The sequence below is a fragment of the Styela clava genome, chromosome 5 (genome assembly GCF_964204865.1).
Source record: "Styela clava chromosome 5, kaStyClav1.hap1.2, whole genome shotgun sequence".
In the NCBI taxonomy this organism is placed as follows: Eukaryota; Metazoa; Chordata; class Ascidiacea; order Stolidobranchia; family Styelidae; genus Styela; species Styela clava.
The window spans coordinates 4,947,342-4,973,498 of record NC_135254.1 but is presented as its reverse complement, the minus strand read 5'-3'; the positions used below and the strand labels follow the sequence as shown (position 1 = coordinate 4,973,498).

Sequence of the window (26,157 nt, the reverse complement as noted above, 5' to 3'; positions counted from 1 at the left end):
AGCCAGTCAAATCAGCAAATCTTTCGTCACAATGGTCAACGTTTATTGATGTGTCGGCGGTATTGCAGCTCGATTGCGGTTAGTTAGTCTAAGTCAGTGTTTTTCAACCTTTTTCATCGAAGTATGCCTTTTACAGTTTTCAAAGAACTTTGTATATATACCTTACAAATAACAATGTTTATTTAGGGCTCAAATGAACAATAAATTTTAAGCACATATTGTACTGCAATATCATCATGCAATCTAATAGGCTAGTGACCGCAAGTTATTAAGTTGACTGACTGCCTTAGCGTCGACGGGAATAATGTTCGACGTGAATCAAACAAAGTGCATGGCAGCCGAAATCACCAACCCAGACACGTGACCGTATTATCTATATAATTTGTGATGTAACAACGTGCTCGCGTCGGTTCTTAGCGTTAATAACATTTTATATTTCATGTGCGCCGCGTTTGCATTGTTGTCTCCAATTGAATATTTTATAATTTATCATATATTTAGAGTTTAGATTACCTGATTTAGACTGTACACCTTTCGTATACCCTTTATCAGTCGTATACGCAACTTATGGTCCGGTATACACTTGGATATAACGTATACCCGGTTGAAGAGCACTGGTCGAAATTACTGTGCGATGTGTCCTCAATTAAAAAACGAAAGTACGACGATGAAAACAGAATTGTCAAGTCAGAATGGGAAGAAGATGGCATTCATCAGTCAGGAGAATAAACCTTTGTGCTTAATCTGTCATAAGCTACTGAGTCAGAATAAAGTCAGCAATGTTAAACGGCACCATGAAACGAATCATGAAAACCTCTTACGAGACTATCTTCGTAAATCAGCTATAAGGAAACACGAATTAAATGAGCTCAAAATGTTATTGGACACGTAGTGGACATAACGATCGTTTCAATATTATGTTGTTGTTCTTGTTCTTGTTCTTTGACACGTTTTTAAAAAGTCGCTTTTCTCTTCGAATACTGGACCAATTGCTTTGAAATTTTCAGTGGTTAAAGATTAATTTTTTCGCTAGAAGGCTATTACTTTTGTTTATTCTTAAATTTTATATGAATCCTATGAGATATGATATTTCATACAAAATTTCGCGGTATTTATTTTTACTCATGGGAACACTGTTTTACACTTATTTCAAGCGGTTTCGCGATCGATTGTCTTGCTCAGTACTACAGCTACTGTAGGTCGGTACTGGTAAGTTGCCATACAGGTACCGTAACGCAGTGAAATTGACTTATTCCTTCCGCGGTATTACTGATGCTGCAATGCAAGTTTTATAGCCTATCGTATGCAGAACGGAATATCAGACCTACAGGTTCGGTACTGGTAGCTCAGTACGTAAGTACGATACTGGTACTGGTGCCGGTACCGGTGTCTTACCACAATGAAATTACCGTAACTTATTCTTTCACGGTCCTACCAGTGCAGTAATGCAAGCGTTGTAGCACTTGTAGCCTACTATATTTGTTTATTTTGATGAGAGTCTACTGGAAACAACATAAAATTTGAAAGGGAAGAATTGTTCTGTGATCAATTATCTGTCCTAAAGTGTAAACAACATAAAATTTGCAAGGGAACAACTGTTCTGTGATCAATTACCGTATATGGCCTACAGTGTACAGGTAAGATGCTGGCTGACTGCTAACCGGTACTGGTAGCTCAGTACGTAAGTACGATACTGGTACTGGTGCCGGTACCGGTGTCTTACCACAATGAAATTACCGTAACTTATTCTTTCACGGTCCTACCAGTGCAGTAATACAAGCGTTGTAGCACTTGTAGCCTACTATATTTGTTTATTTTGATGAGAGTCTACTGGAAACAACATAAAATTTGAAAGGGAAGAATTGTTCTGTGATCAATTATCTGTCCTAAAGTGTAAACAACATAAAATTTGCAAGGGAACAATTGTTCTGTGATCAATTACCGTATATGGCCTACAGTGTACAGGTAAGATGCTGCCTGACTGCTAACTCAGTACCGCTTGACACGTTTTTAAAAAGTCGCTTTTCTCTTCGAATACTGGACCAATTGCTTTGAAATTTTTAGTGGTTAAAGATAAAAATTTTCTCCAGAAGGCTATTACTTTTTTTTTCGCTATGACGTCATCAAAATTATGTGACTCTACGTGTCCATATATTTGAGCATAGCTCTCTTGTTTCGATAATATTGGTAAATTCACAAATTCCGCGGCTGTTTAAAGTTCTGACTTGCAGCATGCGGCTCTTATACTAAAAAATTGTGCCCACCCCTGGTCTATACCATTTCACTCGCGTTTGTTTACTGGTTTTACGCATTTATATCTGTAGGATATGCGCAAAGCCAGTCTGCCAGCAAGGACAATTGAATCTGACTGAATACGTGAACCTGAGTAGACTACCATTACAGCTCAACTTCACTAACTAAAATAGGTCTTTCGTTAAATGCCAAACGACTGTATGTTGTGGTCCCGGTGTTATTACAGAATGGATGTTTCCCCGAGCATCGACTTCCTTGTTTACTTCGTGACATCGGCCAATCAGCAAAATGCAAAAATTGACGTAACAATGCCCATTTTCGCATCCGTTCAGACACTTTTCTTACTCGGACAGATTTTCAGGCATGGTCGTTTTCACGTTTTTGAATTCCATTCGTTAGTTTTGAGTTGTGTTTTGGAAATTTGAATATAAATCAGATAATTTAATGATCCCTTTGTCCTCTTAGAAGTTTCACTTTAATTGCAGTAATCAAAAATTAGTGTAGAAATAGCTGTGATATACTAGGTTAGAATTCTTAACCGGTACGTTTAAAAACAGATTGTTGGATGCTATGAATCAGAATGATGGTTTGAAATAAATACCCCATTATACAGGCACCAACTCGCGAAACCTCTCCTAAAATAAGCCTAGAAAAAATGGCAATGGCAAAGCATAGGAGAAATTTTCCGGGAGTCAAAGATCGGGGAAAGGTTCACGATTAGCAAAAATCTTGACCTTATTTATGATGACATAAGTATCACAAATATATATTAAAATATAGCCTATTCTTAAAACTGCAAATATCTAAAAATAACTCTATATATAAAACTGCCACGTCCAAAATGAAAATTACAAAATTACAAAAAATGCGAATTTCTGCTCTGGCGATCACAATCCCCATGAGAGCTAATGTTAAAATTGTTTTGTTTATGCCACTTTATTTTTTGCGCGTAGGATGGGTATTGAATGATTAAAGTCTATTTACCATACCTTTGGCCATGTGGTTCGAACCATCGATTATTTCTGCGATGTCATGGTCGTTAACACTTAAACTGCTCGGTCATCGCCCCCACAAAACTTTACATTCAACTTTTATAGAAAACTAGTTAGTTAGGATGAAGTAGGGTTGTGCGACATTTTATATGTCGACTATATAATCAACTTCGGACATCTCGCTGGGCCACTTAAAAAATTTAGCTCTTCCACACGACGAATAAAAATAAAAAAATTAGCGACAACCAGAGCGTCGAGGGAAAGGTAAGTGAATGCAGCTATCGCTTATAGCCTTCCAGTAATGACGAAACAAAACATGGTCATTTAAATAAATCGAACAGTTTTTACCTCAATAATGCCTTTATTTCGGAAAAATATAAGTAACTATCGATATATAGTTATACTATTTTATCTAAGCGACTATAAATTTAAGAATTATTATATTTTCTACTATTTCGTATATTTTACGGCCCGTTTATTTCATGATATGGAATGATGATATTATTTATCAGGCGTGTTTTATTTATCAGCAATGACCTTTTATTACAGCTATGAGTTTTTTTTAAATTCAACTCTTATCCAATCTACTTGGGTGCTTTGCGTACGTAAAATATCTGTAACTGAAATATCGTATTTTACGCCATTTAAAAATTATGACGTCATAACACATTTTACACAAACGTGCAATTGTATTATAAGATGTCATAATAACTTCAAATATCGTCATTGTTATTGATGATTTCACTCATGGCTTAGCCTTAGGGCCTTTCCGTGTTTTAATTTGGCCATAGAAAGGAGACAAACATAACACGACAAGCGAGTAACGCGATAATATAAAGGTTTGAATTACATCAGAACGACGCGGGCCTCGTGGCCTAATGGATAAGGCGTCTGACTTCGAATCAGAAGATTGAGGGTTCGAGTCCCCCCGGGGTCATCCGCGTATTTTTCATCGTTATTTTAAAATCAGAAAATGTGAAAGCGACGGGTTCGGCAGACATGAATTTTGCCGCAACAGCCAACAGAACGGTCAACAGCTCGACTTTGTTATCACTTGGTAGGCTTGATTCATACAGGCCATAGTGCCTTATCTTCCATAGGCCCAAGCGCTAAATTTGTATGTCAATCATTATATTCAAGAATTATGAGTTATAAACTTATAGGTTGGTATATTTGTTCTGTAAGCGCAAGACTTTCAGATCTACTATATTCGTGATTTTGTACTTAGTTTTAGTTGATTAGTAATTAGTTGTTTTTTATTTCCGCGGAACACTTTTAATATCGCAAATTGTTTGCGGAACACCATTACCATCAGGAATTTTGGCATAGAAAAAGAAATATCGAAAAGAACAACAGCTTGTAGACTTATGATGTTAAAAGACCAAATTTAAATTTGGGATACGAAGAGTTTAAGTATTAAAGAGAATTGTCAAAATCAGACCACAAATACTGAAAAATCTATTGCGAGATCATTTGCTTGAATTTTGAATTTTTCTCGACTTTTTCGTGATTTGATTTTGTTCAATTTGTCATAATAGAATATATATCAATCAGAAAAAGATCGCAAAACAACAATTTTTCGCAGAACACCAGCATTCCGCAGAACACCGGTTAAAAATCATTGATCTACAATAACTTATCATTTCATGTACCGGTATAGCGAATTTTGCACAGATGGACAGCACGAATTCTTTCTAACGAATCGCTATGCTTCAGCGCCGTCCCTTTCGAGCGTGCGTCCATAAGTCAGAGCTGGATACCTTTGAATTATCAAATTAGTATATTTCAGTCTTTTCTCTCTGAATTAATCCGCCAACAGGTGTCGAAGACCCCTTACCGATTGCAATGAATCTCTGACGTTATTTCTTACGTCTATATTTCAATTTTTTTTCTAATTCCGTAATACACTTTTGTGTTGTGTTTGCATTGATTCTTGCATGATAAAAATAAAATAGATGAATCTAAATTAACCATTAAGCTAAACAAGTACGTGCTTAGGGCACCAAGGAAAAGGGCGTACCATAGAAATATCCATGGTCGATTTTTTAATGGCGCCTCGGTGTTTAATGGGAGAATTTAAGTAGGTCTAACGACTCAAACCTTTAATATTGTCCCGATTAAAACAAATTTTGGTCGTTTTTCTTTCTCGAGTATCATCTTAAACCTCTATAAATGTTCGTAGGCATGACGAATATTCCCGTAATATCATTTAAATTAATCATAATTTGGCCTTTAGTTACCGTAGTAATGAATATTGAAACTAACTTATTCATATTCACAATACATGGAACACTGCCGTGTTTCCCCGAAAAAAAGACTGGGTTTTATTTCAATTTTCTTTCGAAAATTAACGCTGGGGCTTTTTTCGGGGAATGTCTTATATTTTCATTTATCAAAAACAATATTTTCAAATATACAAAATATGAAAACCGATATCCATTTACCTATAAATACCACGCTTTTATTCAAAATAACTACAAAACATAGATTATCATTTAAAACGTGTAGAAGAGATTTCTTGCTATCGACTAGGGCAAAAAAAAAATTCGCGGTATTGTTTAAGTCTTATTTTAATGTGAGGGCTTCTATCAAAATCATTTATAAAATCCAGGCTAGGTCTCATTTTCGGGGAAACACGGTAGTTACATTCCTATTATTAACATTTTTTATAAATTCGGCACCAAAGTCTTGATTGCTTAGGGCCTCTGGAGGCCATGATCCTGCTTTTAGTATACAGAAGTGTCGTGTTAAAATATTCAAGCACTCTTTATAAAGCTATATTTAGAATTTGTCACAGGAGAAAATTCCACGATACTGTCATTCTTAAAGCGTATTGACACGTATGACCTCACAATCATTTCCGTCTATTTAAATATTCATGCTTGTGACGCGACAGTCGCAGCTTCAGTACATACAGGTAAGAAACGTCAAAACTATTTACCGTAGTGTCGCTGTGACGCGTTTAGTAGTGAATAGGATAGATCTTTTGCCATATTTATCTTATGGAGAGGAAAGTTGACGATGTAGTTCATTCATAAGACGAACCAAAGCCCCCGATACTGTTACGACCAGTAGAAGTGAGATATGGGAATGAATAGTCGTTTTGGTACCGCTTTCCGAAGCTATATACATTTTCTTATAGTTCAGTATCATTTTATGTCTCGTTGTGGCTATGACATTATATATTTGGAACTTTTGTATGAAGTAACAGCCCCCTCCCCCCCCCCCCCCCCCCCCCGACCAAAAAACACACCGCCAGCCAGTGACGTAGCCAGGAGGGTTGTTTTGCGGGTGAGGTAGGGTTTACTGTAGGCAATAAAGCACTACTTGATTCATACACTAGGCGCCTAATCAAGTTTTGAGAAGAAAAAAAAAAAAAGGATTTAAAGTGCGCGTTATGGTCCGTATAATATTACAATATATAAAAATGGTATTAACCTGGTATTCGTCCAAAAACATGATCTTGTATGCTTGAAGAGTACGTCACTGGCTAGTGGTGACGGGAACTGCCCAAACGCCGAGGTGTCCAGCAATCCTCTCATTGTTTTCGAACCTGCCACTTATCGACTTTCTTCTTTCTATGGTTAAGTAGCAAAATCATATTCTGTCATACGATCAAATAAAAGTGTCGAAAACAGAGGCCACTGTACTGTACGATAGGTCTCGCTTCAATTAATGTATAAGACGTGATAGGATATCAAAAAGAGAAATGAAGAAACAAATGCGGACTATTGTAAAAGTTTATTCACGCAAAAGTACATTATCTCAAGAGACATTTTTACAAAGAGCTGTTGCGAGAAAGGTATTCAATCAAAGACCCTGACTCCGTTTAGCCGTATAGTTGAACTGAACAACTAAGTCTTTTCATAAATATAAATGAACACAAAAGTTTTTGGAGCAAAACGGACGTTTACTAAGCACCGATATAATATATTAGCGGTTTCTTTGATAGATATGGCGTTTTGCGTCAATGTACATGTATTTGCTTGTAAATGCTTGAAATGGACATAGCTTACTGGTTTGATGGTTTACCGGGAATTGTTGTAAACGTTGGACCGGTGGTACCAGTAACCGGGGTTCCGTGGCGCCCTGTGGTTCCGCTAGTACATTCCATATTCTATTTAATTCAAGAGTCTTGCTGCACACTTACACAAATGTATTTCCGTAACGTTTCGTCTGACCGAGGTCAGACTTCCTCAGACAACTGTCAGTTGTGCAAGTGAGTGTGCAGCTAGACTCTTGAATTAAATATGAATAGTCATTTTCACTCTCGCGATAGCATCGTTGCGTGATACGCACACGGATCCACCTGCACAAAGGCATAGAGCGAGGTAAAGTAATTAGTTTCACGTATCCCCAACAGTTAGTTACATTCCATATTGTTTAAATTTAAAATCAAATACCCACAGTGGCGTATCTAAGTAAAATGGCACCTTGGTAAAGTTTGCGCCCCCTTGATCGTTGACCGATAATTTTTAACGGCAGTTGGTAAATTGAGATGCCTGTACAATATTATTTAAGTATAAATACGAGTTCAAACTATTTTCAATTTGAAATTCTATTCGGATTAAACCGTTTTGCGCACCAATCCAAACGGCGCCCGTGGCACGAGCCATAGCTGCCATACTCTAAATACACCACAAAATTTGTCATTATTACTTATCGATCTTGATCGGTAAGTATGTTAATGGGTATTTGTCTGTCTGTCTGTCTGTCTGTTAGATGCACGCGATATCTCACGAAAGCAGAGTTGAATCTGATCCAAATTTTGCATGTGCATTCATCATATCTCGGACCAGAAGTCTATTGATTTTGGATGAATTATGTCGTATAATTAGCGAGTTATTAATTAATTAGTGATGGGACACAAGGTGTCACTATGGAGTGAGAGCGCTATTTTGGGGTATCCCCTAACTTTCGATCGATAAGTCTTCGGTCTCTTACCGATATTCTCGTTTTGAGTGTTGGCAGGTTATTTTTGTACAAAAGATTCAAATAAACGATACCCAAGCCCCTACATGGGCAATAATCAATACAGGTTTCACACCTCTGGTTTATACAGACAATGAAAGATAATTAAACTATTGCACATGGGGTTCCCCGAGTCCGTAGAATATTTCATTGGAGTTACGCCCCAACAAGAAGGTCAAAAAAGGTCTATGACTGACGACCGTTGACAATTGGATAAATTCTAGTATAGTCTACCGGGTAATTGGTTTACCGTGATTGAAGGTCGTAAGTTGAAAACTACTTTACGTAGTTCTGTTTGTGTAATGTGCTTGTGAAGTGGAAATTGTATTGTTCCGGTTATTTTGTATCGGTTCATTGGTTTATCGATTTTTGTGTGTACAAAGGTGATTATTTGTAATTCATTCTAGCTGCTTCTTGTTAAAAAGAATTAGATTAGTGCGGATATGGTATATCGGTTTATTGGTTTACCGGATTTAGGTGATTAGGTGAAGATTTGCAATAACTTTTACCTGAGTTGGGTCGTACACCTGGATATGGTCGGCAGTTTGATAGGTTTACCTTTTTTGTGGCGAAAGTGGTTAATTTTAGGACTCACAGGTGCGTGCGATGCGAACAACTTTTGAAATAGTTTTTGGATAGGTACGTACCGCGATTGGTACTATATACTCATCTCTACCCCTAACTTGCTGTCTATACACAGCCCAATCTTCGCAGAAGGTTATTGAAATTGCAATTTGGAACACGGATCCATCTTTTACCTAACCCGCTATGTATATCGCAGCCAAACAGCCCTTCAATGAGAAGGCCATTCCAGCGGTGATTGGGACCATAATATGGTCATCCCTATTTCTAACCTACAATCAATATAAATGCCCAATAGCCATCTACAGACAAGGCTAATCAAATTTGAACGCCTTTGGGCTCAACTTCTTATTTTCATAATTTCTTTTGATTTCATGGCGCCGGTACATTATACGTGTTCATATGTTTAAATCATTGTTCATTTGTTTACTTTAAGACAACTAACGCGAAAACTCATTTGAGAATCGACGGGGTTTGAATGGAACTGTTTACAATGGGTTTATAAGAAGGATGTTTATAAAGTACGCTGTGAAAAAATACGTCATGTTTACTGTCATTTGGTGGTTACTTAAATTCAGTGAACGTAATGGCTTTGGCGAGGGCTCTGCAAATTGATATGGTCCCGACCAGGGGCAGATCAAATTTTTTTGCTGTTCGGGGCGAGTTTCTGATAATGAGGCCCCATATACCTAACTCTAAAAATAATTTGGCGGATAAACAAATTATAGATGGTATTATACATGGGAATAAATGATTTGAAGGTCAAGTAAAAGTGCAATTTCTTCGTATTAATATTATTATTTAAATATTCAAACTAAGCAACAAAGTCACCCCAATAGCGTGCTGCCAGTCTGGGCCCACTCTAGACACGTCCCTGGCCCCGAGCCACCGGTCGCTCGCGAAGAGGCCTAATGGGTGTCGCGGTAAACTATTTTTTAAAACTAACTTATGTTAAAACAAAATATCGATCAAATAGAGCCACGATTCGATCTCATGTGCGATCATATGCAAACACATCGGTCTCATTAAAGGACTGAGAAAAATTGATTTTTGTAATACAGAGCACTTTATTTTTCATTGCATAAGTCTTTACCTGTTAACCATACGGACAAACAATTTTTAAATAGAAGCCATTTTCTGAAATTCCTTCCAACCGATTCGAAGTTTATTCGAATCGCTTCGATTCGAAATTATGAAACTTACATCCATACTCTAATCACAAGACCATATCTTCGAATCATTGTGACATAGAATACTCTTACGTCGTCTGACTCGTTCACAGCCCATTTAACAAATTTAGTATAGGATTTACATATTTGTCCCGATTGGGGGTAGGAAGGCATATACCACGGCTTAATCATATGGTCATATACCAAGGTCTCTCGTCCGGTTACCGTGTCGGTATCGAATTAGTTGACTAGGTATTTGTTTTCAGATGTATGAACTTAAATTATCCGTTGATTTCAATTCAAGTATTGGAAATCGATGATAAAATTAGATTTGAAATCATATCGAGCAGTGGTTTCCAACATTTTATAGCTCATGGCCTTCTTTGTTATTACAGTGGTATTTGTAATGTTAGTTTTGTTGGTAGATTCCAAATTACACTATGCTTGAAACAATTCATGCTCAACAAAGTAAAAACACCTTGTGGAATGACCTCATCAAGCAATCGAAACTAGAAAGAAATAGCAGTTTCTTGTAAAGTAAAAATAAATTCAGTTTTGCGCCTAGCGGCCATAGTGGATGTCGACATGTCACCGAAACTATCAATTATTTCACGTTGCTCTCGTCAACATGATATAGCGACAAAAAAATCTTCAAACTCTTGTCCGTTGAATTATTCAGATCGTGGAATGACCAGAGTAAACACTTTTAGAAACTTGTAGCATATTTACTAGCATTTATAAGTTATTTTCAAATAGGCGAAATATTTTAGACCTTAGCTAGACAGTGATTGCATGCATGTTTTTTTATCAGTACTCTTTCTATTTTTGGCTGAAATCCCTTGCTTTGAGCAACCTTGCAACTATTCTATCAGGTTTCAGTATCTTGCTTTGAGGAAGTATTGTTTTCACTTTTAGCGCGGGACTTTGCTCCAAGCAAACTTACCCCGTCAAATATAGTGTGAACCACGTTGGCTAAGAAAAGGATGTGCGGCCTTTAATACAGGAGAGCTAGATACAAATAACTGGGTGAAACCGCGGACCGCACCTTTATTTAACATAGGATTTCTAGTAGTTGCAACTTGCAAGCACAAATATTTTGATTATGACATGCGTTCTTCACTTTGCACAACCTATGGCTGTTGAGGCATTGTAACGTCATAGATAATAAATTGGACTCTGGTATAGGCTCCACAACGCAAAGGTATTGGAATTATTCGCAGGTACCAGATCAAACTAAATTAAAAACTATTTTCGCGTGGCCTAAATCATTCAAAATTGGCATTTCTCCGCGACCGGACAATTTTTCCTTGTGGGCCGCATTTTGCCTACCCTTGGTCTAATAGTGGCGCTCCAGAAGTACATCAAGTTGTGTAAGGGGACTGAAACCAAGTGTCAGGGGGTATATTCACTTGGCTAACACAGACAGCTCCACGAACTCGTAGTAGAACTAAAAAAAGGAAAATCGGAATAAAATTATGACCTAACCCCAACCTGGTACACATACTACGGGAGTACCCTAATAGTCGCTTGTACAGAGCCTTTTTATGAGCTTCATTCTTTAATCCCCGCCCGTATTTCTTTCGAGGTGACGCGACCCTCGCAGAATTAAACGTGCATTATCGCTAGATATTATGATAACATAATTGAATGGGTTATCGATTTTTAAAAGCGCGAATTTCGGTACTTACGAGTGCGTTGCTATGGTTACGTTAGAATGTGTTGGCACAATCGATCGGTAATTTCTGGCAACGCTATTTTAAGAAAAGTAAATTATAAATATATTAAAGGATTACGAGAGATTGAAATGGTACCCGCAGTGGGCATTGCCTTATTTGAATTTTACGTACGGGTATTTTATTAATAAAACTAGAGACCATATGGCAACATATAGGCGTTGTATTATCAAGACAGGCTAACCTAGGACAGCTAATGAGAAAGTAGGTAATTATTACACCACGTAGGGAATGGTATTTTGACTTATCTGATTTTGACAATATCTGATGTTTTGGGTCGGAACAGTGGGTGAAGCCTATTTTCTGATTTGTGGCGCGCAGTGGGGTATAGGTTTTAGATTATAAACACATAAGATGCTGTTGGAAAGCGATAGGTATTTAGTAATGTGAAAAAATAGCCATGAAATTTTAGAGGAACAGGGCGGGGTTCTGAAATGTATAATTTTCAGGTTAGACAGTAACAGCTATCGAGTCCGGAAAATATCGAGTCTTGATGGAGGTCTGAAAACGTTTGGATCTACAAGAAATTGCTATGTATTACAGGAAATTTTTTTTCTTGGCATTTCAAAAGAAGGGTACGATTCTAAAAAAAAACTGGCTACATACACCGCTTGGTGAGATAGTTGGATTTGGTATCAGCGCCAGAATTTTATCCGAAACGAAAGTCTGTTCCATTGAAATGCGAAGGGCAATCCTTTTATTTTTTTTTATTTTGAGAGATATGTGGTTTATTATTGTACTCATAATAAAGAGACTATTAGAAGCAAAAGGCAAAAGTATTTTGTATTGTGGTGGAGAGGACGATGATTTGTGTCTGCATTGAGTGTCTGATACTTTAACATTTAGAATATTCGAAGTGTCGGGTTGGCGGCGTGGAGGACAGCTATTTTCTGATTTGGGGATGAGAGTGGGATTAGTGTTCTAATTTATAAGATTCGGGACTTAGAATCCTTCGGTCTGTACCGAAGGGGTTACATGCAGTGTTTTTTTCATGTGCGGACTATGGATTTATTCCTAGCTTTTATTCATTTCAAAAAATTCTGTGAGCTTCAATTATGGGATTCGATTTTCGTGTGCCATCAAAATAAAAAAATTGCGCTTATTGGGACATTTCCGATTTCGCGTATGTTCAAATCTGCTGTGATACGGTACCGTAGGCCAGGGCTACTCAACTGGCGGACCGCGGTCCGAATCCGGACCTTTCGAGTATTGGATTTGGACCGCACCCAATTATTTATTTTGGATCATTAGCCCCACTTTTAGAATTTCCTATTATACAATGACTTTCATAGTTTTGAATATATACGAAAAGAACTATAACATCCTAATAAACAATTTAAATTTGCTACTAATCATTAGTCGGTCGAGGAAGTGCTCGTTTAAGGATGCTGAAATATCATTTCTGGAAAGACCGGACCCAAATAGTTTTGAAGTTTTGTTTGCGGACCTTCGATAAAAATAGATGAGTAGCCCTGCCGTAGGCTACTGTTACAGATTGCATACCGCACCATTTCGTGTCCATTTATTTGAGCATCGCTCTATTGTTTATTATCTTTTACACTGTCACTCTTAACAAGGCTTTGATTAAACTAACAATCACTGGTACGCAAAAAACTCTGATGGAATCTCATTTAATGTACACGAAAGATGTGGATCATTTTGTTATGTTGTTGTTATTACTCTTCATATTATTAATTTATGCGAAATAGAAAATTTTCTCATTACCTAATGAATCAATTGCTTTTTCGTTATAACGCTATTACTTTTATTTGTACCTAAATTTTATGTGAGTTCTGATATTTTATCTAAAATGCGCTGTATAATTTTAAATTTTGGGAACACGTTTTCATGATATCGTGATGGTTGTCTTCTACGTTTTTATGACATCGTGACCGCTGGTACCATACCCGTACTGAGGAGTTTGGACCTCGTGTCCATCTATTTGAGCATCGCTTTCTTGTCTTTATTATTCTGAAATTAAGTGGCCACCTTAGCTCAAAATATCAGGTGCCAATCACTCTCCATTATCGCCGATCCATTTCTCAATCGACGAACGTAACCATTGATTTCTTCGGGGAATTATGACAGAACAATAGTCGATTTTGAAATATAATTTGCGTCAAAGAATGGTACCACGCAAAATGATTAGCGCGATGTGCGTAAACGAGGAAAATTGAGAAAAAAACGTTATCGGTGGGGGTATTCTGTTGACGAACTATCGCGATTCAGGATATTGTTTCTATGATTGGATTTTTTGAAGAATTTAAACATACATCTCTGAGCGGAATCGCGGATGGTCGCTCTACATTTTGCTGATTTAGGATAGGATAGGATTTACAAATTTATCCCGGGGGAGGGGAGAGCTGATAAGACGGCTTAATACTATGACGTGCTTCGGGCTCTCGTCCGGTCGCCAGTCCATGTCGGGTATGGGATTAGTTAGCCAGTTATTTGTTTTCAGAAGCATGGACTTGATGGTAGAGGAAGCCGTAACTCTCCAGCGGTTTGTGAATCACCCTACCGCGACAAGGAGTCCAGCAATCCTCTCGCACATATCCACCCCTGCATGGGATTCGAGCCTGCAAACCCACGAAGGGTAATCAGAGGTGCGGTGGCGAGCGTATTTCTAACGCTTAGCACAATCCGCCACACCGCCGAGCCAAAAATCCCGTGCTGCTATGCTTTGCCTTATGCGAGCCTTCACTTTGCCAGTTATTCATAAACTCTGAACAATGTTTAGAGCGCGTTAAGTGAGATTTAAACCCATGCCGCCTTTAGTTTGTGGTTGAACCCTCCTGCACCTTTCTGCCATCCACTTAATTTGTATTTAAATTTGAACGGGTTGTCGCGTTTAAATAATACATGAATTGCATGTTTAGTTATGTACAGACAGTTATTAGAAAAGAATTTGTGCCGACGATGTTCTGTTTAGAGCGTTAGACTTAACTATTTCAGCAACTGGGATTAAAAAATCTTGGTTCAATATCTTGTTTGGGGGCCAAATTTTATTTGTATAATGACGTAATACGACGCTTATACGTGTCTTTTGCTCCGAACGTGCAAACGTACTTTGCTGTCGAAGTTAGCAAGGCATAGAAGCGCGCATTTTCATCTATCTCAATTTTTTTTGGTAGGGGGTGATCCTCTCCTCTCCTCATAGGCTACGCCTATGCCTGCAAGGATGTACAAATTGGTTGGGTACTGCCCAACTGGTAAAATTCTCTCTAAACATAGCAGCCTCATATCAGCCTTAGATATCAGGAGCACTGTTAGTAGAAAAGATTGATAAGTAGGCAAGAAAAACAAAAGTAAAGGTTGTTTTCCTTTTTTTTCGGCCGACTATATCCGAAGCATAATGAATCGCGGCGGCCGATCAATTTGCGAGAATTAAATAAACGTTGATTTTATAGATTTGTTTATCAGAGCAACTAACTATTTAACGCCTAACATTTGCACCATTTAATGAAAATTTCGCCTTTCAATTTGTATCTAGGCATCATAGAAAACTCGAATGCGGATTCTATTGGCAATGCCTGATAACTATGTGTTTGCACAAAAAAGTGTTTGTTTTGTATTGCAATGTTTACCTATTTTTGGCACTATTATGGCCCGCGAACAATGCAAATATAATTTTGTGGCCCCTAGAGCCGACAACCCTTGAACCCTGGTCTGGAGCAGTGTTTCCCAACCTAACCTATGCGTCGCCTGAAAATTTTCATATGCCGCTCGTTTTTCAACAAAAACCTAAAATTTTCTAGCGAATTAATTGTTTATTTTGTATTGCAGTGTTGCCCAATAGTATATATGAAACGTATCACAGCGTAAAATTTTTTGTCATAAGTCATGAGCATTACATACCGCATAGTATTTAAGCATATCCTTGGGTCGCGATATGTTACAAAATTTATTATTTTAAAAATTTGGGTCGTTTGAAAAAAAGGTTGAGGATCACTGGTTTGGACAGACTTCACTATTTATTAGCTATACATGAGCAGGGAAAGAGCTTGCACTAATTAGATCAATTATGTATCAACTAATTATTAGCTTGCGATGTTTTGAAAAGCGTTAAATTATTAAAGCTTCCTCATTAAATTTTGAATTCCATCAATGGAAATCACAATTCGTTTACGTTTACTTACAATTCGGAGCACTCGAAATATGTGCACCAAGATGGCGCACAACCTGAACATAGTAGTTGTAGTAGGTTAGGGTTCAGGTTGTGAGCTATCTTGGTACACATACTTCGGAAGTGCCCACAATTCTTTGTTATAGTAAAGTTACGTTGACCCGTTTGTTTGTTAGCATCACAAGTTCAAAGGTTCAAACCTGAGTTCTCAACCCTAGCCCAATATACCATCATTGAGTGGTAAAAATGTGGTACTTCCGTAGTATGTGTACCAGGTTAGAGTTAGGGCCATAATTTTATTCCGATTTTCTATATTTTAGTTCTATTATGAGTTCGGGACTGTCTGTGTTAGCCAAGTGAATATCCCCTTGTCCATAAGTTTCAGTCCCTTTACACAACGTGATGTAAAGTAGGCGAACAAAATTAGTTACCTTCATATTGGTACACACACTTCTTGAGTGCCATGGGTGCTCCCGTAATTTTCGAACCAAGATGGTGCACAACCTGAACATAGTATGTGTACCAGGAGGGGGTTAGCAGGTTGTGCGTCATCTTGGTACGAATACTACGGGAGCGCCGTAAAATGTATTTTCAATTATCTTAGAGCCGAAAGCTAGTCTAATGCTAGCCTAAGTCAACGTGAATACTGATGGACAGCCTTGTTTTAAGCGAAATTGTAAACACCCCCATAAAAATACATTCCAATATTAAACGCTCAAGTCTGCTTGGGAATCACCAGATGGTTTGAACTTCTGTTATAAATGGCTAACACAATATTTGTATTATGACGTGTGACAATTGACAGTTAGGAAAGCGACAATTCTATGAAAACAGCAGACACAAAAGGCTGTTAAAAATAAGCAGTTATTTCTTTATTTTGGAGATAAATTGTATCTACCTCGAATACCAGATCAGGAATGGAAAATAGAAAGCCAGTACCCATGCTAGACTTTTGTATTGCTCATTGCTAGTTTCATAAACGAAACATCTCTGTAAAGGCGAACTACTCACAACTCTTTCACAATAATATACAGTACTTATAAATAGCGCATAGCACGTAAATGATCGTACATCAGTACTATTTCTTCTTTTAGTTGAGTGCTCGAAACCTTACTTTGAGCTAACTTGTAACTTTTTTATCAATAATATTTCCACTTTTAGTTGAGGGAGCTCGAAACCTTGTCTTGAGCTAACATCCAACTTTTCTATGAGCAAAATTTCTGCTTTTAGTTGAGGACCTGAAACCTTGCGTTGAGCTAACTTGTAACTCTTATATCAGTACTATTTTACTTCAAGTTGAGATCTAAGTAACTTGCTTTGAACCAATTTGCACATAAAATAACTTAAATCATCTTAAATAAACTATGGTGAGAATTTAGTGGCTTGAGCGGTTATACTAAAATAACTATACAATTGTAGTTAACTTTGAAAACTTATTCACAGTGTGAACGAAGCCTAAATCGTTTGCTTTATGTATTGTGACGTGTCAAGAGGGGTAGATCCGTTTGTTCTGTCATAAATCTTACTTGAGTCTTGAGGACGAACGCGACAAGGTTAAGATTTGTTTTTCTGTGAGACTAGCGCTGCGCTCAGTTTGGGCGTAATCAGTAGGTTCGTATTAGGGCGAAATACCGGTGGGCTATCCGTCATCAAAACATATCTTCTGTGTTCAATGGCAGGGCTACTCAACTATTTTTACCGACATACAAAACTTCAAACATATTTGGGTCCGGTATTTTCAGAAATTATATTTCGGCATCCTTGAACACGCACTTCCTCGGCCGACTAATGATTATTAGCTGATCGAGATTGTTTATTATGGAGTTACAGTTCTTTTAATATATATTTGAAAAAAAACTTCAAAAGTGGGGTTAATGATCCGAAATAAAGAAGTAGTCGCGGTCCTAATCGAATACCCGAAAGGCCCGGATTTGGACGGCGGCCGCCAGTTGAGTAGCCCTGTTCTATGGGATAGAGTCGGTTTTATATTCATTGAGTTTATCCTGCTTCAAACGCAAAATTTCAGAAACAACAACTACCGATTAATATGGATAGATGCAATCTAGGTCGTAAGGCGTGAGTTTTAAGTCGAGAATTGAGGGGGGAGGGGGGGGTCAGACCATAGCATGTATAGCGCGTCAGTCTAGAAATAACTACTAGTTAATATGGATAAATACAGTCTAAGTCTTAATTAAGGGGTGAATTTAAAGTTGAGAATTGCTTGGGAGGCTGGTGTATTCGAAGCGATAGACTGACAGAGCCTGTTTTCCGAAAAATATTTTCTAGTGAATTTTATTGTATATTTGGTATTGCATTACTGCCTAATGGTAATTTTATGCTTAAGAAATATCACAGCATGAAGCGATAGAATGGCAGAGCCTGTTTTCCGAAAAATATTTTCTAGTGAATTTTATTGTATATTTGGTATTGCATTACTGCTTAATGGTAATTTTATGCTTAAGAAATATCACAGCATGAAAACTTGGCTTGAGTGAACCCACGCTAAAATTTCAACTCGCTAATGACAAGCAAGAGCAACTTACTGTCAAAAACTTCTGTTGAAATGAATATTATGTAAAAATGATTGTTTGAAGTTTTGCGGCCACAAAAGCTCAAATGCCAATTAGTAATCGTAATATCCTTGGGTCGCGAGATTTTACGAAATTTATTTAAAAAAAGTTTGGGTCGCTTGAAAAAAGGTTTGAAACTACTGGTCCATGGTTCCGCTACAAAATTTGGACCTCAGAAGTATGTGCACCAAGGGGGCGGACACCGGAACATCGTATGTGCACCAGGTTAGAGTTAGGCCATAATTTTATTTCAATTTTACTTAATTCTAGTACGAATTCGGGGACTAGCCAAGTGACTCCCGTAGTATTTGTACCTGGAATTATGGCCTAACCCGAACTTGATACACATACTACGTTCCGGTGTCCGCCATCTTGGTGTACATACTACGGGAGTACCAAATTTTGTATAAACAATAAATACTGAGGAATATGGATAAATACAATCTAAGCCCAAAGGCGAAATTGTTGGACTTGGGACACTAGTGCTTTTTGGGAGGACGTGCTTTACTTGAAACATAGAGCTAGCATGAAAATGGGACTCACGCTGTATCGGGTTTAAAAATTGGTAAAGCTCTAGGCTCTTGCTTGAAGTTAAAAGGTTTTGTGGAATCTACTTCAAATAAAGACAAAGATTAGACTACGAAGATGTTTTTCGAATTATCTTCCGCTTCGGCTACAAAATTTCTATTCGGACAAGAAATTTAAAAATTCGGATTCTCGCTCCGAACACGTCTAGAACAAAGATCTTCGTTTTCGGTTAAAATTCGAACGCAGGCAAAATAAATTGGCGCCAAAATGACTGTCTTTTGCTTCAATTATAAAATTTGACAACGATTCCTGCTAGTTAGTCATAAAAACGTAATAAGCAGAATGTAATGCAATTTGTTCGAAGTAATAAAATTTTGTTAATATTCATAATTGAATTTTGTACCACAATGTGCCTTCTGACGTCATAGAGGTCGTGATAATTGAGTTTCATCTTCCAAAACATCCATACATTTTTTATGAAGGATATTTGCTTAAAACATTGTCACGCGAACTCACCGAAAATCGAACGAAACTCATCTCTTAACAAATTCACGCGCAACCCCCTCAAATGCCAAAGAGCTGCACAAACAATATAAAATCGTGTTGTTTAAAATCTTCTTTCAAATTTGCATTTACTGGCACGCAATTCACCGTCATAATTAATTCCTTCAATAGCTCATGATATTTTAGTGCTTGCTCGTCATTCATCTCAGAACCTTGAAACTTATAAAAATGTATTTGACTGACCAGATCACTGGCACATACGTACGCCACTTTCTGAATATTTAGATTAGGAATTAAACTTTGGTGTGACATCTTAAAATTAGGGTGTGTGTGCAAACGTTTTTTTTTTATAATGAAATAATACGACGCTTACTCGTGACATTTTCTCCGAACAAGGCTAGACAAAGCAGCCACTGATATCTTACAACATCTTAAAGAGTCTCTCTTTAGACTTATTTCGCTGTTGAAGTTATCCAGTGTATACATTTTCATCTACCTCATTTAATTAATTTGGTGAAAAGATTATTGATAGCAAGCCAGCAAAAGTCAGTTTTCAGTTAATCATTCAAGAATAAAGTAAGATGGTGTTTGAATGGGCGTAGGAATTTATGTCTCAATGCGAATGTCGCAAAAATGCATATAAATTTTTTTTTATATGGTACCCTACGACTATAAACCCGAATTTTCACCTCGGAAAAACGTGTTTTTGCGTATCTGTCAAGAAAACGTACGTCAGTACGTCGACGGATGGTCATTTAGGAATGACATATCGTTCTCTATTTGGTTACCATTCACCACTCGTCGACATATTTATACAATTGCGGTGCCCTCATTATGTTAAGTCTGACGTTCTAACCCCCACTTTCCCAACAAGGAAAAAGTATAGTCGTCTCTGGGGAGGAATTTCATGTTTAATGTAGCATTACGAATATTCTTTAGTTATTTATAATAATACGCTGATAATTATGGACGCTTGGTAAACTACTCAAACTGTACAAAAACGGGAGTGCGAATTAAGCATACCACTAGGGCGGTGAATACCCATTAAAGATTAAGTACTTTTTACGTATTGTGAAAGAAGAATGAAGAGTTCCTAAATAAGCAAAGCGGAGAATTTAACGAAAAAGGTTGGGACGGTTTATCAACTATCCATTGCGCCTATTTGAACCGTGAACCAGTTAGTGTAGGAAACTGAAACCGAGCAGCGATAATTACACACCGCGGGATTCGATTCTGCATAGCGTAATCAGGATCGCAAATTTCCTTTTTATCCTTTGGCAAGTTCGTTCATAGCCGAGTATAAACTGCCGAATGATTGGTGAGTTAAAACAATCTGAGACATAATTATGACGACAAAAGTAGCTTCCATTATTAGTCAATAAAGAGATTTAACTCAAGAGGCAATTATGCGAAACGTTCGATTCGTTTTTAGCTAATGATATCAATTAAGGGTTACTAATTTATTATATTTTTATTAAATTTTGATCTGTTTTGGTATGCTTATTTTTAACGGAGGGTTCACGTCACTATTCGTCGCAATAATCACTTCAAGTTCATGGCCATCGCTATCTTATTACTAGCGATAAAACTATTTGTAACTCATAAAAATATATGTATTTGACTAATCATCTTTACTGGTATATATAAGCCACTTTTTGGATATCAACAATAATTATATTTACAAAGTGTGATGTCACACCTTAAAATTAGTGGTGTTGTTTACAGTTTTAGGGTGTACGAAATCACTGAAAGTAACGTTGAACATATGAAATGAGATCGTTAGCGCTGAAATTCATACTGGTATTCTTTCCACATTTAGCTAACGCCCCGTGCTTGCTTTGAGGAAACTTATACAAAAGACAAAGCACAACCATTTTTCACAAGTACAGAAACCATGCTTATCCATGTGAATGGGAAACGTCCCATTGGATGCGACAGCACACATTTGTAATTCCTATGGGACACGAAAACAGTATGATTTTCGGGGAAATAATGGTAAAACATTATGTTATGGATTTCGTGTCCATATATTTGAGCATTGCTCTCTTGTTAGTTATAAAAACAAAATATATTCAGCATTAAAAATAGACTTGTTCTAGGACTGATGGACACATGTATAATAGTTATGAATATAAAGTTAGCAAAGTCTGTAAATTTTGTTGTTTTGCATGTTTCTTCGTACATGTAGTCCTGTTTAGAAGACGCTAAACATAAATTAAACAATTTTTATGGAATTTTATTCCGTGGGATGGGATGAGATGGGACAGAAAATATGTCCCATGAACAAGCCTGACAGAAACACATATACCTCTTCCCGCTCGCATTTTTTCTAACTGAACTCAAACTACTTTTAGTTGAGAAATCGAAACACTCTTTATCTTGCTCGTATGATTAAAAATTTACCCGTGAACGCATTTAAATTTACAGAATATTTTTCATATCGTTGTTATTTTTACTGTGTTTTTGTTGAAGTACTCTCATACGACACTCGAAAATCGATATCTCAACATATAATGTCACTTGTTGCGCTTTGAAGTACTCGCCTGACCAGGTCGTCATGGCGTGTCATCAAGGATGCGGATGTCAGCAAAGGTCAGAGCGTTCGAGTACGAAAAAGATTTAATAATTTAAATAGTTTCAGTATTAAAAAACGAACTGGACCTTTGGATCTTTTTTGTTTGTGAGATTTTTTGAAGGAAGGTGTCTTTACCTTAGAAGCTAGGAAATTCATCTCTGAGGGAAGTTACAGGCGATCACCAGAGTGCCGAAAGCTACTAGGACGTTAGGGCAGGGGACGGCAACCTATGGCCCGCGAAGTGAAATAATCCGACCCGCGATGCTTCACTGTAAGTTAGCGACAAAACGGCGGCTGCAAATTATCACATTATTTTAACATTACAAAGACTATGCGAAGAACTAGGATTAATGATGAACATTTAGAAAATGTTCTAATCTTGGCGTCGTCCAGTGTGTCACGTGACGTCGAAAAGCTATCAAGCGTCATGCAACAACAAATGTCGTTTGTAAACTTTTTGCCTAGTAAGACAACTTGAGTTCACGTTCGTCGCAGTGTTCGCTCACTATTTAAAGTCTAAAATTTTAACATCTGATCTGTGTAAAAATGTGATTCATTAGCCACCCGGCGGCCCGCCAAGATTTGCAACTCTTAATTTTGGCCCGCGAACGACAAAAGGTTGCCGATCCCTGCTGTAATTATCGCTTAGAAGTAGTCAGTAAACACCTATTAGCGAGAGTTATAAACAACATCCTTAGTTCAAACTTCATTGATAAATTGAGTAGTAATCAGTAGTTATTTTTTCGGTACTCTCGTAGTATGTGTACCAGGTTGGGGTTAGGCCATAATTTTATTCCTACTTTTCTTATTTCAGTTATATTACGAGTTCGGGGATTGTCTGTGTTAGCCAAGTGAATATACCCCCTGTCCATAGGCTTCAGCCTCTTCACACAACTTGATGTAAAGTAGGCAAACAAAATTAGGTATCTCAACCAAGCAGCGGCACACTCAATTAAAAAAGTTTAACAGAAAATAATAATAAACAGGTCCAACTATATACGTTATGTAAAAAAAACACATTAAATACGTCAAGAAGACCTGGCATGTCTAGCAATCGTGCGCTTAAACAACTCATAGCTCATATTTTCGGTATTCCCGAAGTATGTGAACCAAGATGGCGGACGGACACCGGAGCATAGTATGTGTATCAGGTTAGAATTAGGCAAATGATCCCCGTAGTATTTGTACTTGAAATCATGGCCTAATCCTAACCTGGTACACATACTACGTTCCGGTGTCCGCCATCTTGGTACGCATATTTCAGGAGTATCATATTTTCAACTGAAAAATTCTCCAAAACATAGTAATATTATATTTATTAGTGATCGCTTACAGAGTTTCCGATTTACAGCGTCAGTTCGTGAACGAGTCATAGAAATCCGAATTGGCTGCATAGTGTTCCTGATCGTAAAAACTTCTCGCGTTCAAACCGAAGGTTTTGATGAAACGGGTAGTCTGCTATTCCGACCTTTACAACAAAGTAGTAACATAGTCGACTTATCAGTAGACTTACAATATATCAGAAGCAAAAAACGATACAGTGTAGACAACACAATTCTCTTTCTGAAGTAGTGAAGCGTTCAAACCAACAAAAATGTATTACAAAAAATATTAATGACTTTCATACAACATAGTCAGGACATTCAGGTCTACCGACCGGAACGGCGGGACAACTTACTGAAATTGTGATGGTCCCGCCGAGACGTATGGTGAGCCCACTTATCGGTGCCTGCTTGATCGATCCCTCGTTCGGAGCGAAAATGATGGAAAAGTATATTTACAAAAAGTAGTAACATAGTCGATTTATCGGTAGACTTATCATATATCCGAAGCAAAAAAAAACGGGGCGCTACGGATTGGACAAGCATTCTCTATAATTTTTTTCGCTTTCTGAACTAGTGAAGCGATCTGTTCAAAAACTAAATTGTATTAATATGAAATAAAAATAAAGTAATCATAACTGCCATTCCGCATAGCCGGGACATTTAGGTCTACCGACCGGAACGGCGAGACCCCCCGCCTAAAGCGAGACGTATGGTGAGCCTACTTATCGGTGCCTGCTTGGTGGAACCCTCGTTCGGAGCGAAAATGCTAGGAAAGTACATGGAACCAAACTTTGGTTTTAATTATATAAGATATGTCGAGGAATGTGCGTTAGTTGACGCATAAAGAACAAAATCAATATCCCTTCTATTTGCTTTCTGGGAGTAGCGAATTTATGCACGAACGAAGACAAAAATATTATTATTCCAGTTTCCCGACGTTTCGCTGAATAATATTTCTGAATAATTTTCTCTGTGTAGTTTATCAGATTTGTTTTTCATCATTTATTTGTATTCCTAGTATTGCTTTAGTTATTAAATGTTTTTTGCTAGTTTCGATCTCAGTATGTACCGTAGATACCGCAGAATAGATACCCGTGGCGACAATAGCAATTTCCCGCAGACTCCGAACAAGACTACAGAAAAGTAACGCTTTATATTTAATTGAATAATTGGCGTTCCAAAACTGTATATATACCAATATGGAGGTAACTACTTTTGTTCACCTACTTTACATCAAGTTGTGTAAAAGAACTGAAACCCATATTTACTAGGCTAACACAGACAGTCCAGACCTCGTAATAGAACTAAAAAAAGGAAACTCGGAGTGAAAATATACACACACCTGGTACACACACTATGGGAGTACCGAACAATTCACATAAAGGAACAATATAGCATTTATATGTCAGGTTCGGGTTAAGTTAGGCGGTAATGCACTGTAGCCCAAGGCCAACCATAAAAACTAGGTCTCTCGCTGCCATCTTACTGAGAGACCTTCTGGTGATCTTTGCAGAAAACAATGTACTGAAAAAAATTTAATTTCACTATCTTATATAACTAAATCAACTTCAGGGATTATTTTAGTCAGTGTCTAAGTAAGCAGTTTACTTATGTATTTATTATTTTGATTTTTGCGCAATGAATCGAACGGTCCCAGGCCATCGAAAGTTTCAATCCAAGTCTACGCCGCGTATGGTTAACATTCTGTAATGAACATTGTGCTAAGGCATAATTCCTGTCTTATACGCTTGCGTGATCACGCAAAATGCGTAACGTGATTGACGCATTTAATCCTAATAATATCATTTGTTTTCGTTCTAAATATTTTACGTTTTCACGCTTCAAATATAGTCAAAGGAGTTTATGTTCTCATAGTAGGCTTGAGTGTTTCAAATCGTCAGGACTTGTCGTGATATTTGTAAGGTTGCCAAGTGCATTGGATAATGATGGTAATTGATTCAATTGCTATTTAAAAGACTCCATTTGTAGAAGGCTATTTTTTGCCATAAAGACTGCAGGTTAGGGACTGATATACTCGTATATTGTGTTTGAATTGTTGCCTTTATTGCATGTAGCTTTGCTCGAATGGACATATGAATGGCCTCATTCATTTAGCGCTATTATGCTGTCACATTTGCAACAGGCTAGGAATAAGGCCGGTCATTCCATTGGTAATGGAATTAGCTATTGCATAGATTCTCAAAGTGCTTTGTACGGAGCTCCAGGGTTCAGGGAGAGAAAACTCGCGCGAGCTATCCGTTTATTTATTTAAATACCGGATATTTTTCAAATACAAAGGAGCAAATTGAGTCATTGAATAAAATAATTTCAGTTTTTCAGAAACAATAATCGGTAAGTAACAATGTCTTTTTTATTTTTATACATTTATTGCGGGGCTACGTAAATAATAGTCAGCCTCATCACGGGCTCCACAACAACAAAATTAAGATAACCTCTGGGCTATTGCCCACGGTTCGTAAATGAATGGTTAGGAATATGCAATTGCTATTTAAAAGGCAGTCTCTGTGGGACTATTTGTTTGCCATAATACTGCAGCATAGCAATAGGGACATATATCGTTCTTTGAATGACTGCCTCCATTGAACTGCTTGCACCTTAGGAATGGAAATTTGAATTGCCTCTTCCGTAGAGCGCTATTAAGCTGTCACGTTGGCAACAGGCCAGGAATCGGGCTGGCATGTGGGAATGGAATTGCATTTATCCTTTTACCACGCTGACTATATACCATTAAACGTGGCAAATGAAACACCCGATAAAAAACCCGTTAAAAAAAATAGGTATTTTTATACAAAAGAAAGGCGATACCAG

General features: G+C 37.5%; 1 non-coding gene across 1 annotated transcript; it reads left to right on the top strand.

Annotated features, from left to right (window-relative positions):
- The first annotated feature begins 4,109 nt into the window (after positions 1-4,109).
- Positions 4,110-4,182, top strand: Trnar-ucg (transfer RNA arginine (anticodon UCG)). The gene has a single exon. It is a non-coding gene; the product is annotated as a tRNA-Arg (tRNA).
- Positions 4,183-26,157: the final 21,975 nt, after the last annotated feature.